Source organism: Pinus tabuliformis, chromosome 7 (assembly GCF_031772625.1).
Source record: "Pinus tabuliformis cultivar Carrire ecotype Pingquan chromosome 7, CPIR1, whole genome shotgun sequence".
NCBI lineage: Eukaryota > Viridiplantae > Streptophyta > Pinopsida > Pinales > Pinaceae > Pinus > Pinus tabuliformis.
Genome location: NC_142293.1, coordinates 1,962,873,527 through 1,962,888,844, shown reverse-complemented (window position 1 = coordinate 1,962,888,844; position 15,318 = coordinate 1,962,873,527). Strand labels below are relative to the sequence as shown.

The following is a 15,318-nucleotide window of genomic DNA, read 5'->3' as shown; positions in this document are numbered from 1 at the left end:
GAAAGGTATTTTAGTCTACTTTCCAAATCAATTGGAATATTTCAATTTGGAGTTCATTTTCCTTGTAAAAAATCAAATCTCCCAAGACGGGTCAGAATGTGCCAAATGAGGCTGCCTCAAGGCAGAGTGCTGTTGAAGTCAACTTTTGAATGCCTTCCTCAACTCCAAATTGAGCTCATGATAGCTCATTGGAAATATATTTTTGTATATTTATCCTTTGACTCATCAAGAAAGTTATTTGGCCAACCAAGCTAGGAGAAAAATTGATTTTCCCAAGGTCACTTCAGAGGTGCATCAATTCTCCCCAGGCGATTGTATTTTTGACATTTCTCCAAAACCATTATACCTGTGTAAAACCTCAAGGAGGTTTTTCTTCCTTGGCATGTTTTGAACAGAAACCTCTCTCAGTTTCCAAAATTCATCTTTGATTGCTCTGAAACATCATTTGAGTGAAACCTATCCCGATGTGTGAAACAAGGGATTTTGTCGAAATGAAGCGAAATGAAGGGGATAAGGGGCTTCTAAATTCTTGGGGAAATTTTTGAAAGTAGGGAGGGATGTTAGGAAGTAGGGGAAAGAGGAATCTTAGAGATCGAGTGAGGGGAAGGGGTCCAAAAGGGAAAAACACAGGCCTAGCCTAGAAAATTGCCAAGTTGTGGCAAGAAACTAGGGTTTGTGGAAAAATGAGGAATTTGGAGAATCTCAGTGATGGGAAGTGTTTAATAAGGTACATTAATGATAGGGGAAGGTGTATGAACATCAGGATAGAAATTTTGCCAATGATTTGACCATCCAAGAGAAATTTCCTTCAAAACCCTAGGAGAGGGAAATGAACCTTGCCTAGGCGAAACTGAAGCATGAACAAGGTGTAACATGACCCAATGGAACCCGATATGATGATAACAACCATATGAATGATGATAGACTCAGATGAATAGTGACATAGACTGACATTTGGGCAACTTTTAAAGGAGTGAAAGCAAACCCTAGACCTAATGCCTAGTGACCAAATTTTGCTTGAAGACTCTTTGAAATGACAAAATTTGACCTTGACACCTTAAAATCACTTTGTAAGAGCATGTTTGATCACTGGAGGAAGGCTACAAATAATGACACTAACAGGTTAAAACTTCAACATATCATCACCCACATCACCCCACAAGACAACCATCCAGATGGCAACCAATTAGACACACGGACAACAACCCCCGCAGGACGGATAGAGAGGAGTGAAGATCCACGTACTACACATCAACACAGAAGAGCTACCACGGTCAACTTCCATCTCAAGCAAGAGAGGCACCAGTGAGACCGAGGGTTCACCTTTCTCTTGGATGGCTAGATGCACGTGCATGGTACCAGTGGACTACTCTTTTGAGTAGACCTTATTATTTGTGTTCTTCCCATGTTTCAGGGACGAAATATGCTAAGGGGGGTGGAATGTTATATACCTAGGGGGGATAATATGGGGTACAAAGGGAGGTACCCAAGGTAATAATGTAATAATGGGATGGGCCATAGTAATAAATAAGGTGGTTAACCCATATCATGTAAGGGACCACAAGTAGTTAATAACAATGTAATGGGCCCATGGTATTAGTTTGATGGTATGAGGGAACCATGGTAATGACCCATGGTATTGTATGTATGAGGCCTATATAGAGGCTAGAGACTCCACATGGAGAGATGTAAAGGAATAGTGTCAAGGATTATTGTATGAACAGGCATATGGCTTGTGGAGTGTTCTCCTTCCTTAAGGAGTGAATGTATGGTGTTGCCCTACCTTAAGGGTTTGAACTTTGATCAATAAAGAGAATCATTTCTATCTATTTCAATCTTATTATTCTTGGGTTTATTTCTATTATCATATATTTTTGGGTTAGATCTATAACATCTGATGCATGGCTTGGGAAGTGCAGATTGAACTTTTGCATTTGCATGTAACTCTGATGCTGCATTGGGCACTGGATCTGAATCAACTGTAACATTATTGACTTGATGACTTTCTCATTGTTGATGGGTGTCTGTCTCAATGCTTTGAACAGAAATAGGTTTAGAATGATGACTCAATTGTTGTAATTCTTCTCGTTGAAGCTGAGATTCAAGCTCTAAAAAATCTATCTTTTCCTATGCATTCTACAGACATGTTTTAATATCACAGAGAGTGTTTTTGTTGATTTCCACCATATCATAAATAGTTGAATGAGTGAGAATATTTAATAACTCTAATACATCACCAATCAGAGCCATTTAGAACAGAAGTATTAGTTGACAATCGCAATGATTAAAAAGATTTTCCAATCTCCACTACAATCAGAACTTTACTCTCTCTTTAGCATAAAATATATCTTTATGATACTTGTATAATATGCAACAAACTAATCCAGTTAAATCTCAATACACATACCAATTCAACACAGTGTATGACAATGTTTGCAACTTCACAATGCAGAGAAGGGATATTTAACCATAGGCTGCTTCAACATGGAGCTTTAAGATTGTTCAACGCTCCAACTTAATGCACCAATGTTGCTTCAACACCCAATGCACTGAGGAACGACACAATAAATAGGACGCTAATGCATTCTCCTAGTGACAATACTTCTATGTCGCTTCTTACTGCATATACATATTCAGACACACAAAGATATCTTGTTCATGAAGTTCCAAATCCTCCCCAATCTGCATCTAAGATAGTGCATCATAAGTCATATTTGTTGTTAGAAATCTATAGTAGAGGGTAAACATAAGGTTGTAGAGGATCAAATTTGAGATCTTATGAATGAAAAAATTGTTACAAAAGAAATGCTTGTAGTAGAAGGTAAGTCGCAATGTTCTCAAGTCCACAAGAGTCACACCTTTCTTTCTTTCTTTTTTTTTTTTTTTATGCATTTTAGTGATTCTGCAACATCAAACAATAGACTCTTTGGGATTTTCACTAGAAACCTTTGGTCACAAATAATCAAAGAAGAGTAACCTCCAAATGTGGGAGACCCAAGTACATAAATTTTGTTATACATTCAAACAACCTTCTCATAGTATTATTTTGATCTTTTCTACAAGAACCACAATGTGGGCAAAAAAAAATTCTCTGTCCAGTCAAGTGGATGAAAAAGTACTAAATACAGGTCAGTCTACAAAAGTGGTGGAAGGTAAAGGAGTTCCAGATGCAAAAGGAGAACTTTCAAAGGAAAAGGATGGTAACTGGCTGTTTATAAATTCAAAGCGCATGAGAGAAGAACAGGTTCAAAATGCATTGAAATTATTTTTTATCTCACCCAAAAGTACGTGGAACCCTAGTTCAAACATTGCAGCATATAGTGGCTCCACTAATTACAACACCAACAACCCCATTGGTTCAACCAACCTGTTTTCACTAGACACATATGATTATTGTTGTAGGATTTCTCACTGCAACGGTTTTTGGTGCTGGTGCCGGTGTGTTGTTCAAGAATGCAGTTATTCCAAAATTGAAATATTCGATACCAGAAGTAACTTCTGAAGTTGATGAAACTAAGTGGAAGAAGGCTCTAGAGCCAAGTCGAGCTATAGAAGCTGCAATTGTTGAAAAATTTGTTTCTATGGCAACATCTGAGGTAGCTAATGTTAGTCGAGAACTGGCTAAATCAAGAATTGAAGATAGGAAATATTTTGAGGGCCTCCTATGGTACGTGGAAGGAAAAATTGAGGAAATGAATTCAATGAAGACTTCTCTTCAGTAACGACACTTTGGGAGTCATTTCATCCATAAAGCAAGTAGATTGGAGAGGAATTTATGAATCAAATTCCAAGAACATTAAAGGATGCTAATGTGTGAATTGTTGATTAGGGGTTAGTGAGGCCTTCATCTGCACCTACAAGTGTTGAGCCCAGTCTATGGAAGCGCGGAGGGAGAAACCCAACATTGATAAGCTTCATTCAGATACAAATATTTTTCTTCTTCAAAGATAAAAAATGAGCAATAATAATAATCACCCACTAGACAACCTCAGGACATCAATGCGAATGTAATAAATGCAATGTTGGGCATTAAAAGGATGTGAAAGTGTTAACTACAATTTGCAGTGACGATGGGAATTTAATCTGGGTTTTGGATGAATAATGAGTAAAGATGGAAGTCAAATGTTTGATTTCCCCCCAATGTCAATCCTTCAAAAACTAGGTTGTCCTTCAACATCTATCCCTCAAATTCATTTCACGAAGGTGTTTGATTAATTGGTCCATCAGGATTCCATGTAAATCCATATGCAGATGACAAATTAATATTTAGTGCACAATGGTGAAATTGCAACTATTCAAGAATTGAGGGAGATATTCTAGGAATCTCAGGATTCGTTATGGTCTGGAGAACATTGAGAAGTCATTTTCTTATTTTTCACATTCTAAAGCCACTCCTTTCAGGAGAGGTGGTCAAAATTGGTCGAAGTTTCAATGAGCACCAAGCAAAGGGCCTACTAGAACAAAATAGCTAATAGGTTGCACTTTTGAATTAATTTTCAGAAAACTAAGCAACATGGGTGCAAGAAAACGCTAGAGAATAGTGTAGAAAGCGTTGAGGAGATTCTAGACACAATAAGGACAGATAAACGGTTGCATATACAATGGGCACATAAAAATAACTCATAATGGTCTAAGAGAAAACTCACATGGATGAAAACGTTGGTTTACAAATCAATGCGCATATCTTAGACCAATTTCTCTTCTTGGTGGAATTGGTATCAATTGTCATGTAGAGAAATGACGGGCTAGGATGGCAGGACAAATGGATCGAATTGGAGAAGGGCAAGAATACGCCTGCAACTCTGTTACCATGTTAGATATCACCATGGCGAAGACCAAATATGAAGAATAAGCATTGAATACATATATTATTTGCATGATATACATTTTATGATACATTGGAGTGACTATTGGATTCCATATTTCAAGGTCTCTTGCACTCCCAACGTTTAGAGAATTAGGTGTGCAACAAATTTTGATAATATATATATAAATATATATATATATATATATATATATATATATATATATATATATATATCTATATATATATATATATATATATATATATATATATATATATATATGTGCATGAAATACAATGCTACATTTGTCACAAGTTTGGGCATGTTGTAGCTAATTTCTAGAGTATAATGTATAAATCACATCAACAGAGGTTGCAACAATATAAGCAGCCAAGGATATTGGCCAACATGTATAATTATGCTTTTTATGGTTATTGTCACTCATGTCACCTGTTTGGCCATAAGGGAATAGATTGCAGGTCTAACCATTGGAGGAGAGACTCAAGTCATGCAAGGTTTATATCTGGCATGAGAAAAAGAATATTTGATCCTCTTGGCCATGTGGAGTGTTATATATGCCGTAGTTTTTTTCGTACGGAAAGAGATTTCTTGCTTCCTCGTTACTCAAGGTTAAACCGTCAAAAGCAACAAAAACAAAGAGGACCTAGAACAAAACTAGTGAAGGAAGAGAAGAGAAGATGAAGGAAGAAAAGAAGTAGCCCAAGACACTGTGGAGAAAGAACGAGCAACAACTCTTCAAGTAGTGAAGAGAGTCCCTCCTGTAGTCCATGATTATTCCCTACATACTTATAGAGGACTGTAGAGTTAATGAGAGGTGCACAACCTCATGGGGGCCGTTTGATAGAGTATTGTAGTAGCATATGATGAGTTCATTCCATCCTCATGCAGATTCAGGTCCACATGATCATTTTGTTTATTGGAGGTATATTGAACTCAGGGGGAAGTGTGCATGGTATAAGGTTTGCATGAGGTATTTGATGTTTTTCTCCATCATTTTCACTTAGTTATTTGTAGCTTCTTTACATATGTTTCCTGAGTGAAAGTAATACAATTTTCAACCATATATATGTTTTTTATCTCTATTGATAGTTGGTTGAAAGGTTGTACAACCATGCATGCAATAAGATACTTGGTACAGGATACACATAGATGATTTCAAGCATGAAGCAAACATGTATGGGTTGTTATATGCAGTTTATTACAACCATGAAATAACTATTGTATCATCATTTTATGTTGGCTGAGAGTTTAGTTCTTAGTATGATGAGTCATCATGAGGCATGTTTTGGAGGAGTCTTATGGAGTCATTTTGCAGCCACATGTATGGGCTAATGACATTGTAACAACCATGATATGTTATGTATTTGAGACATTGCTCCATAGGAGATGATCATAGTAGTCATGTTATTCATTGCAAATTCATGTAAAATGTTCATGGAGCCATGTACTTTTATTGATCTATCTTTGGGTCATTTAGTCATGAGTCATGAGGTTATGATATGTTCATATGAGAGTCATATATGAGGTTTTATATCACAACTAAAACCATGCATTTATCATGTATATGTCATTCATTCATGGTCATGTGGAGTTTATGTCCACATGGTGCTTCTATTTGTGGAAAAGAAGCATTATTTGCAACGAAAACAATTCGTTGTCGGTTGGAGCTGATTTTGGAGAGGGCATGTGTTTAGGAGGAGGATTATTTTCTCTTTTTTTCTTCATCCATATATTGTTGGCATTACGATTCGCTTGTAGATGTTCATGATGTGCCTCATGCTATGTTATGTTTTTTGGGTTTTGACCTCATTATATGGGTAGAGAGGTTGATGTTGCCTATGGATGTTGTTGATATTATTTGTTGTTGCTCATTAATGCTTGTATGATTGCCTTATGTTGGCATATTTTTGTTAGTGCTAGAGGTTGTTGGTTGCTATGTTGCGCTGCATGATGATTGGTATATATGCTACTTGTTGTTACTGACATGAGAGGCATGGATTTGGTTTATATGCATTATTTTTTAGCCATGTAGAGATAAATTGCTCCAGTATTTGTGCTTCATATCTTGCTGCATTATTAGATGGAGTTGACCCTTTGCCATTAATGCCAGGGGGGAGTGATAGAGGAGATTGGTTTGGAGGTCGTGTGTATTTTCCATCAATTCCAAAGGAGGATATTGTTGGCATTATGGTGCATGGGTCCAACTAGGTGATGTTAGCATTGGTTCATGATGGTAGCTAGCTTATGTTGGCATTGATGTCAACCTTATGTACTCTAGGTAATTATTAGATGCCTTCACTGTAGCATGGTTTGCCGTTAGTTGACTTGGCATTGAGATAGTTATGTTGGCATTGATGTCAACCCTATGAGGTCATGCACTTATGTCAAGCTATCATGATGTAGATTGTTGATGCAGCAATAGGTTTATGTTGGCATGTGTTGGAATTGATATTGATCATATGATGATGGAAGACTTGATAACTTGTTGCAGTGGGATGGTCTTATGATGATGATGGAGATGTGCTACAATGTATTGCAGGTCTGTCATATGTGTTGCAACATGTGCAGATGTTTTTTGAAGAGTGGAGGATTCTTTGGCAGTCTTGCCAACCTATGTTTGTTGGCCTTTTAGGTCAACGTGGAAATGACACTTGGGCTACTTTTTTTATGGTTATCATAGACTTGTCATGGGTTTTAAAGGTTCTACAATGTTATGAGATGCCCCCCCAAGTAGATAAACAAGTCCTGGAAGTTTGGAGTTGATCAAAAGCAAGATCAGGGTTGTAACACTCTTGAGAAAACTCAGTTTTGAGAGGCATACATAGGTCTTGTGAAGGAAACAAGTGTATACCTAGGCTTTATGAAGGAAAGTAGTGTATATGTCGTGAAAGTGAATTTCTTTGCATTCCTCACACAGATCAGGAAAAATTCAGCTTGGTAATTCACAAAAGCTCCTAAATTGATTAGTTAAGGTCAAAAATGGTTTGAAAAGGTCCTTCAATGATGTGAACTCGTGTGGTGCACAAGTAGTGAGGTTAGTGGATTGACTTGGTCCAATTTTTGCACCCTTGATCCTAGCTCCAAGCTCAATTTCGCCCTACAGGTTTTATATTCTTCATTTTGGAGCTTAATGGTTGATGATGTTGAGTGTATGTGTGAAAGAGAAGGCTACATAGAGTGATTATGTTTCAGATCTATTGGAGAGCATAGATGCTTCAGTGTATGAGTGTTAATGGCTGCATAATGAGAAGATCTGAATCATGCTACAAAATATATCAAATTTCAGGCTACTAGAGTAGATATTGTTTGGAGGGTTTTTGTATGTTGTTGGAGTATATTTTGTTGGTGATTCTCACATTTCTTTTGCAAGAGATGCTTTTTCATTTGACACAGCCATTGTGTTGTATGTTTCTAATTGTAGTATGCAACAATTATATTCTGATGTGAGGGTTTGATATTATTATTGGTGATGATATAGAAGATTTGTTGTGGCCATTATTTTGCTAGATTTAAGAGGACATATTTGTGGTATTATATTTGATTGATTTGATGAGATTATCTTGCTGCAGAGTGTGTATTACAGATATGAATCGAGTTGAGAAGAAAGTCTTGCGATCTAGTTTGAAAATAGCTGAAAGGAGGCCCGCATAGAGTAGAGGAGCAGTGAATTCATGGATGTGGAGCTGTGATTGTGAAGTTTCAGTGAACATAATAATTTATCCATCCAATGGTAGTTGGATAGTCCAATCGGAGGTGGGTGAGGATCGATTGATCGTGGTGGATTTCAATGGATGATAATTTGTAGATCTGTGGAGAACATAGTCTTTTGGTATGATCAGTAGAATCGAGTCTCTAAGCTGATGAGAGTGAGATGATTTAGAGCAGCACAATAGTAGTAAGGGTGATTTTTTTCCCAGTGAAGGGTTTGCCACCAGATATCTTGTGTCTCATGTGTGATGATGTTTTTTTGGTTGTGCTTTGATGGTTTGCATTTAGTATATGTTTCTTATATTTTTACATGTTTATTGTGTACTCATATGCTGCTAACATATTGTGAGTTGCTGCAATAACAAGTGTGTGATTCAATTGAGAAGTAATAAAAGGAAAAAATTTGTAATAAGTCACACTACTGATTCACCTCCCTACCTCAATAGTGCTCAAAGGTTTCCAACATTCTCCCCATGGGACAAAGAGTAGTTGTCATAATGAGATGTTATCCCCTCCAAGTGGTTTCAAATCCCAGGGCTGGATATCTTTGAGCCATTGTGATAAGGCTCAAAGAGTAGACTCCCCCTCTTTCTAAGTGATAATGGTTTGGTATATTTGGCTTATGGGATTTCACTCAACGGCTAGGCTCCCCCAACATTTAGAAGTCTCGACCCTTTTTACGTCATAAATTCCTGTAGCGCCCCCTGCCACCTTTGAGAAATATTGACTCTTACTAACTCATAAATTCATGTAGGCTCCCCCCCCCTAGAGAAGTCTCAGCTCTTGCTAGCTCCCCCACCTTCGAGAAGTCTTGGCTCTTACTAACTCATAAATTCTTATAGGCTCCCCAAACAAGAGAAGTTCGGGCCCTTACTAAGTCGTAAATTCTCAGTATATCACACTTACTCATTGTTGGATATAATCATGTTGTTATAGTGGAAGTGGCTAGGTTTGATCTTGGGCCTTGTCGAGATTACTCGAGCTAATTAATTTCTAGATTCACCATGGTATTATTAAAAAAATGAAAAAGTTTCTTTCATTCAATCATATAATAATTATAATATTTCAAATTATATAATATTCACACAAATATTAAAAATAAAATAGGGTATTTTTTAAGGATTCAAATATTATGTCTATTTATAGTATTATAGGTGACTACTCTAGTTTGAAAAGTCATACATAGAGTGTGAGTGAATATTCAATAAAAAAAATATGTAATTTACTATTAAAATTGAGATTTTTTTTAAATAGTATCCATTTAATAGTATATATTTATATATGTGTGTGTGCGAGTGTGTGATTCATATTTTATTCAAGAAAATCTTTTCCCAAAAAATCACATTCAAATTATTGACTAGACGCCTTTGGAACCACTCATCATAATGACTAAGATGGAGAATTTGTTCCCAACATAAAAACAAATAATGAAAATATAGAGAGAAAACTGATCCTAAATGATTGGAATATAAAAATTAAAATTAAAAATTAATATAATATTTTTTAGTTAAAAATTAATGTAACACTCATAAACATAAAAAAAAAAATAAAGAAAATAATTAATAAAAATGAATTAAAAGTAAGTTGATATATAAATAACTATATTAACAAATCAATAAAAATCTAAAAATCTAAATATACAAATTAAAATTAAACTCAATATTTTATATATATATATATATATATATATATATATATATATATATATATAAATATATAAACTAATATGTCTTATATGATGACGATGGTGGTGGTTAAATATCCATTAAATTGAATTAAATTAAATAAATACTAAAAGATTTTAATATATAATTATGTATAAATTTTCTCAATTTAAAATTTATATATTAATAATATAATTTTAAAATTAAAATTAAAATATTTGATTTTCTTCTATATAATTATATTTATTAAACTTTTAATATGATGCATTTTGAACCAGCCAGTGTGGTGACAATGAACCACACTAGTTGGTTCGAAACATGTCGACAAATGAAATATCATGTGATTTACGCCAAAAAAATCTTTCATAAACTTGATATGAATCACAAAAACCTCAATTCAACAATTGAATCCCTGCACGGAAAAACCATTGCAACCAAGGTTCATGAATTTGAATAATATTTTCAATTTGATGACGTTAATGGATTGAAAGAATAATACCTTATAGTCGTGATAGAGGCTTATAACTTTTATTCTAATTTATGATATCTTTGCAAGATGAAATGATGTGGGATATGTATAGATATTATTTTTAGAGAAAAATCTGTAGTACATTCCAAAGTAAACAATTTAAAGAGTTTTTAACTGCAGAGCTTGAATCACTTAATCGTATGAGGACTAGTGGTAGATGATAGCACGAGTCATCTAAAAGAAATAATGCTAATAAATGAAAATAATATAATGTTGAAATAGTATTTAAATTTATTTTATTAATTAAGGTTTTTCCTTTTGCCTTTCTCAATAGATGGGAATAAGCAAAAAAGCGAGCTTAATCGCTATGTGATGAAAATCCCCCATTTCCCATTACCAAATCCTATCTACCCCTAATCTTCTTTCAATAACGAACAATCTGATTATGTCATTTATGGATCGCAGCAATAATAAGCATACTTGCCCGTGCACAAATAAAAATTTTAGCACCTAAACGTTGGCTGATTTTCACCTCGGTTCCAGGGTGCCTGACCAAGGATCAGCAGTTGCAGAATGGGTATCGGAATGTGTGTTAGAAGAAATTGCTATACTGCGAGATGCTCTGTCAGGATCAAAAGCTGCAGGAGCAGCAGTTGCAGAATGGATATCTGAATGTGTGTCAGAAGAAATTGCTGTACTGCTAGATGCTTTGTCAGAATCAACAACTGTAGAACGTTGCAGTTGGTGAGATTTGGTCAAATTCTCCACATCTATGTAAACAGGCCTTGTCGGTGAGGAAAGATGTTCTCGCTCACTGGTCAGCATGGACACTACCAGTGACATTGAAGGCCGCAACGTTGCAGCTCCTTGAGTGCACAGAAGACCAATTTTAATCACTTTCATCGCTTCCTCACACGAATATCTGCCCTCCAATGTGGGATCCATAACCTCTAATGCTCTCTCTTCCTTATACAGTCTCCATGTCTGATAATTGACCAATATCCACAAATCATAAAACATTAGTGAGTAAGAATCATATTTCATACGGGAAATTTATACTATATTAGATCCACATTAGCCATACTTCTTCCGGGAGAAACACCATGTGTTGAGGCAAACTTTGATTCCTTCTTCCGCTGATGATCTCAAGAACAAGTACTCCAAAACTGAATACATCCGCTTTTTCTGTCAGCTGTCCGCAGAAGGCGTACTCACGCGCCATGTAACCACTGCACGATGCCATGTATAATGAAATCAACATATCTTAACCCTTTTAAAATTAAAATTATATGATGCTTCCTCAAATATGTGAATTGCAGTTGGTTCATATCCTGCAATTTATTAAATAAAGTTGGGGACATCAAGACATTCAGAATTCTTACAAAGTTCCAGCAATTCTAGTGGTAACGTGGCTCTGATCTTCTCCAAAGAGTTTGGCTAAACCAAAATCTGCCATTTTGGGTTTGTATTTTTTATGAAGTAAAATATTGTTTGCTTTAATATCTCTATGGATGATCCGAATGTCAGATTCCTCATGAAGATAGGCCAGTCCACGTGCAGTTCCAACTATGATTTCATACCTACCGCTCCAGTCAAGTAAATGGCGTTTTGTTCTATCTGCAATGATTGCATAACAGGAAGTAAAACCATTGGCAAGCTATATTAAAAAACTTGAACAAATCCAGGGTCCATCCAGGGATTAAGTAGTTAAAGAGGGCGAAGCTACCGAATAGAATGTTGTCGAGACTGCCGTTCTCGAGGTATTCGTATACCAGTAGCCTTTCTGAGCTTTTAACGGAGCAGCCAAGCAATTTCACTAAATTCCTGTGCTGAACACGACTGATAAGATTGGCTTCATTCAGAAATTCAGTGTCTCCTTGTCTTGAATCTATGTTCAGCCGTTTGATTGCAACCTCTCTTGCATCAGGTAGAACCCCCTACAGCAGATCAATGAACTTCATTATTAATTCTATTTTTCATGGAACCTGCAGATTCCAAATATCTAATTTGACATAAAGCAATGATATTAAGCTCTCACTTTAAATACGGATCCAAAACCTCCCTCGCCAAGCTTGTCTTCCTCATTAAAATTGGACGCAGCCTTTTTCAGTATGTCGTAATTGAATATAAGTTCCGGATGAGCTATAGTAGGCGCTAAGTCAATTTCTCCTCCTTCCCCTGAGAAAACATTAACAATGCATCTATTTATTTTGCGGTAAAGAAATAGTTGATAAGTTCACAAGACACTAGTATATCAAGCGCACACTAGTGGTTTAGCAATTCCAGAACCTCCGGTTCGAGAAATGCGTTCCCAAGGTATTAGACGAGAGAAAAACTTCCACTTCCAAAGGCCTATGAATGTAACCAATCCGACCGTAGCGGCTAGTACGCCCACAATTATCCCTGCAAATTCACACATTAAGGCTTCGTAAATTGTTGTTTTTTATTTTAGGAAATGAACAAAATCACCCTACCACCTTTTTTCAGAGAAAAAAACTTCTTTCTATTAAAGTATTGGTTTTTTTATTTTAGGAAATGAGCAAAATCACCATACCACTTTTTTCAAGTAAAAAGGTTCTTTCTATTATGGAAAAGAAAGTACATATTTCGGTGAGAATAAATTTCAATTGCCATGAATGTGTTCAGACGAAACATCATCTATCTTCTGATCCAATCGCCACATAGAAAAAACAAACAGAGAAAATACATTTAAAATTACTGTGTGAAAGAAGATACCGGATACTGGAGGACTTTCCTTTGGCGGTGGCGGTGACGGCATGATGGAAGTATTAAAAAAGTTGTAACCGCTGCAAGACATCCAGTTTTGCAGGCAGTTCCTATTTCCAACTTTATTGAAACATAAATGTGTCTCACATGCAAGGAAAATAACAGTTACCTTCCTAAAATGCCAAAATCAAGGGAAATATAAATGTAAGGCATCTACTATTCCCGTAGCATGTCACACCGCATTTATGTTTTAATAAGATTGGAAATAGGAACTGCCGAGTTGGCCGTCCCTCGCCCGCATCGGATAAAATCGACCGACCGGCAGCTAGGCACGTTTGGCAGTTTGTTGGTGACACATGATTCCAACATTGGGCTAGGGAGTAGATTTCCGGGAAACCTCCATAGTTGGTTTCGAATTTATCTGTAGCAAAAAGTGTGCGACTCCGCACGGTTTTGTTAATAAGTTTTGACAGAGCCTCCAGCGTAATATTTGCGAAGTCATCTGGCTCATCGCTTGCAATATTATTGTTACAAATGCTATGATGGTCACTGCTCTCATCATAATCGTTCCAAAAACTATGATGGTCGTAACGTAAGAAGTAGGCATCTATATAAAAGAATCCAGAAGTGTTGTGGCATTTCTTTACAAGGCTTTCTTTCGCCGTAGAAGCAAAGCCTTTGCAATCGGAGGAATTTAAATCTCCTCTGCACTTGAGTTATTGAACCCGCTGGTAGAAGCGTTCGCCGACAATGATTCCAAAACCTGGATTACATTACGCTGGAAATCGCTACCATTTATATATTCCGTTTCCCCACAACCACTCCAGAGAGGTTCACCAAGCCAAACAGGCTGAGCTAGTAATAGGTGTAAGCGCGTCCATACAGTGACGATAAGCAACATGCGGCCGTGTATTGTTTTCATCTCCATTGGCGTCTCAAGACAGAGCTCGAAGCTTTCCTCTCGAACTTTTCTAATTTGATGAGGGGAGCGGCACCAACGATAATAAGGCTCTGCGTTATTTATTACTTTTCTAACCCTTTGTTCCAGTTTACCTAGATACACTGAATCTGCACTTCTGATAAAGATGTTCGTTCATTTTTCAAGTCTGAGGGCATGGAATGACTCTACCATTGACTTACACACAAACAAAATTCGAGCGAGAGAAACTTGATGGAACGGGCTCCTACATTGAACCGTGCGAAAGAAAATTCAGTGTTGAAAAATGGCATGTTTGTGAGATTGACTGTGACTGATTGTGAAATTGGAAATTCCCAAGAAATTTGCACGGCGAGGGTAGTAGTTGTGATTTTAAAGTGAGTCTTTACTTTTTAACGTGGAATGTAACTGATTATGAAATTGGAAATTGTTGACACCTAATCCGAAACGGATGAGGTGAAGCCGGACAGTCATCTAGAAGATGAACTGATCCGTTTTTGTATATGTATAAATAATAATAGTTGAATGAATAATATCACTCAGTTGTTTTGCGCTCATTAATTTCTGAGCTAACCTGGCCTGACATGGTATCAGAGCACAGGTCCCAGGTTCCAGAAATAGCGTAACTCCTCTGCTGCCTCATGAAACCTCTGCTCCCTGGCGCACCAGCGCTGCATACGCTCTCTGCTCTTCTGACATCCCTTCTGACATCGCTGCATACGCCCTCCCTTTCGCTGCGTTGAGGTCCGTTGCTGTATGTGGAAGTCGTGGAAGAGAACAAAGGTCTCCGCCCGGTTACCAATACTATCAAGGAAGAGAACGGTAACGTTTTATTGTAAGAAGAGCTGCGTTAATGTATTGAATGTATTGAAGCTGCGTTTGAGAGCTGCGTTAATGTATTGAATGTATTGAAGCTGCGTTAATATATTAAGAGCTGGTTTAAACGTATTGAAGCCTGCGCCTTTTATTAAACGCTGTGGTATATAG

At 36.7% G+C, this 15,318-nt stretch overlaps 1 long non-coding RNA gene and 1 pseudogene across 1 annotated transcript; one reads left to right on the top strand and one right to left on the bottom strand.

The window, feature by feature from the left end:
- The first annotated feature begins 3,070 nt into the window (after positions 1–3,070).
- Positions 3,071–3,958, top strand: LOC149256319 (peroxisomal membrane protein PEX14-like; annotated as a pseudogene).
- An 8,152-nt stretch (positions 3,959–12,110) lies between these two features.
- LOC149256318 (uncharacterized) lies at positions 12,111–12,977 on the bottom strand. Its single transcript, XR_016266458.1, has 3 exons — positions 12,706–12,977; positions 12,394–12,604; positions 12,111–12,284 (listed from the first exon to the last, which is right to left on the bottom strand). It is a non-coding gene; the product is annotated as an uncharacterized LOC149256318 (long non-coding RNA).
- Between the last annotated feature and the right edge of the window lie 2,341 nt (positions 12,978–15,318).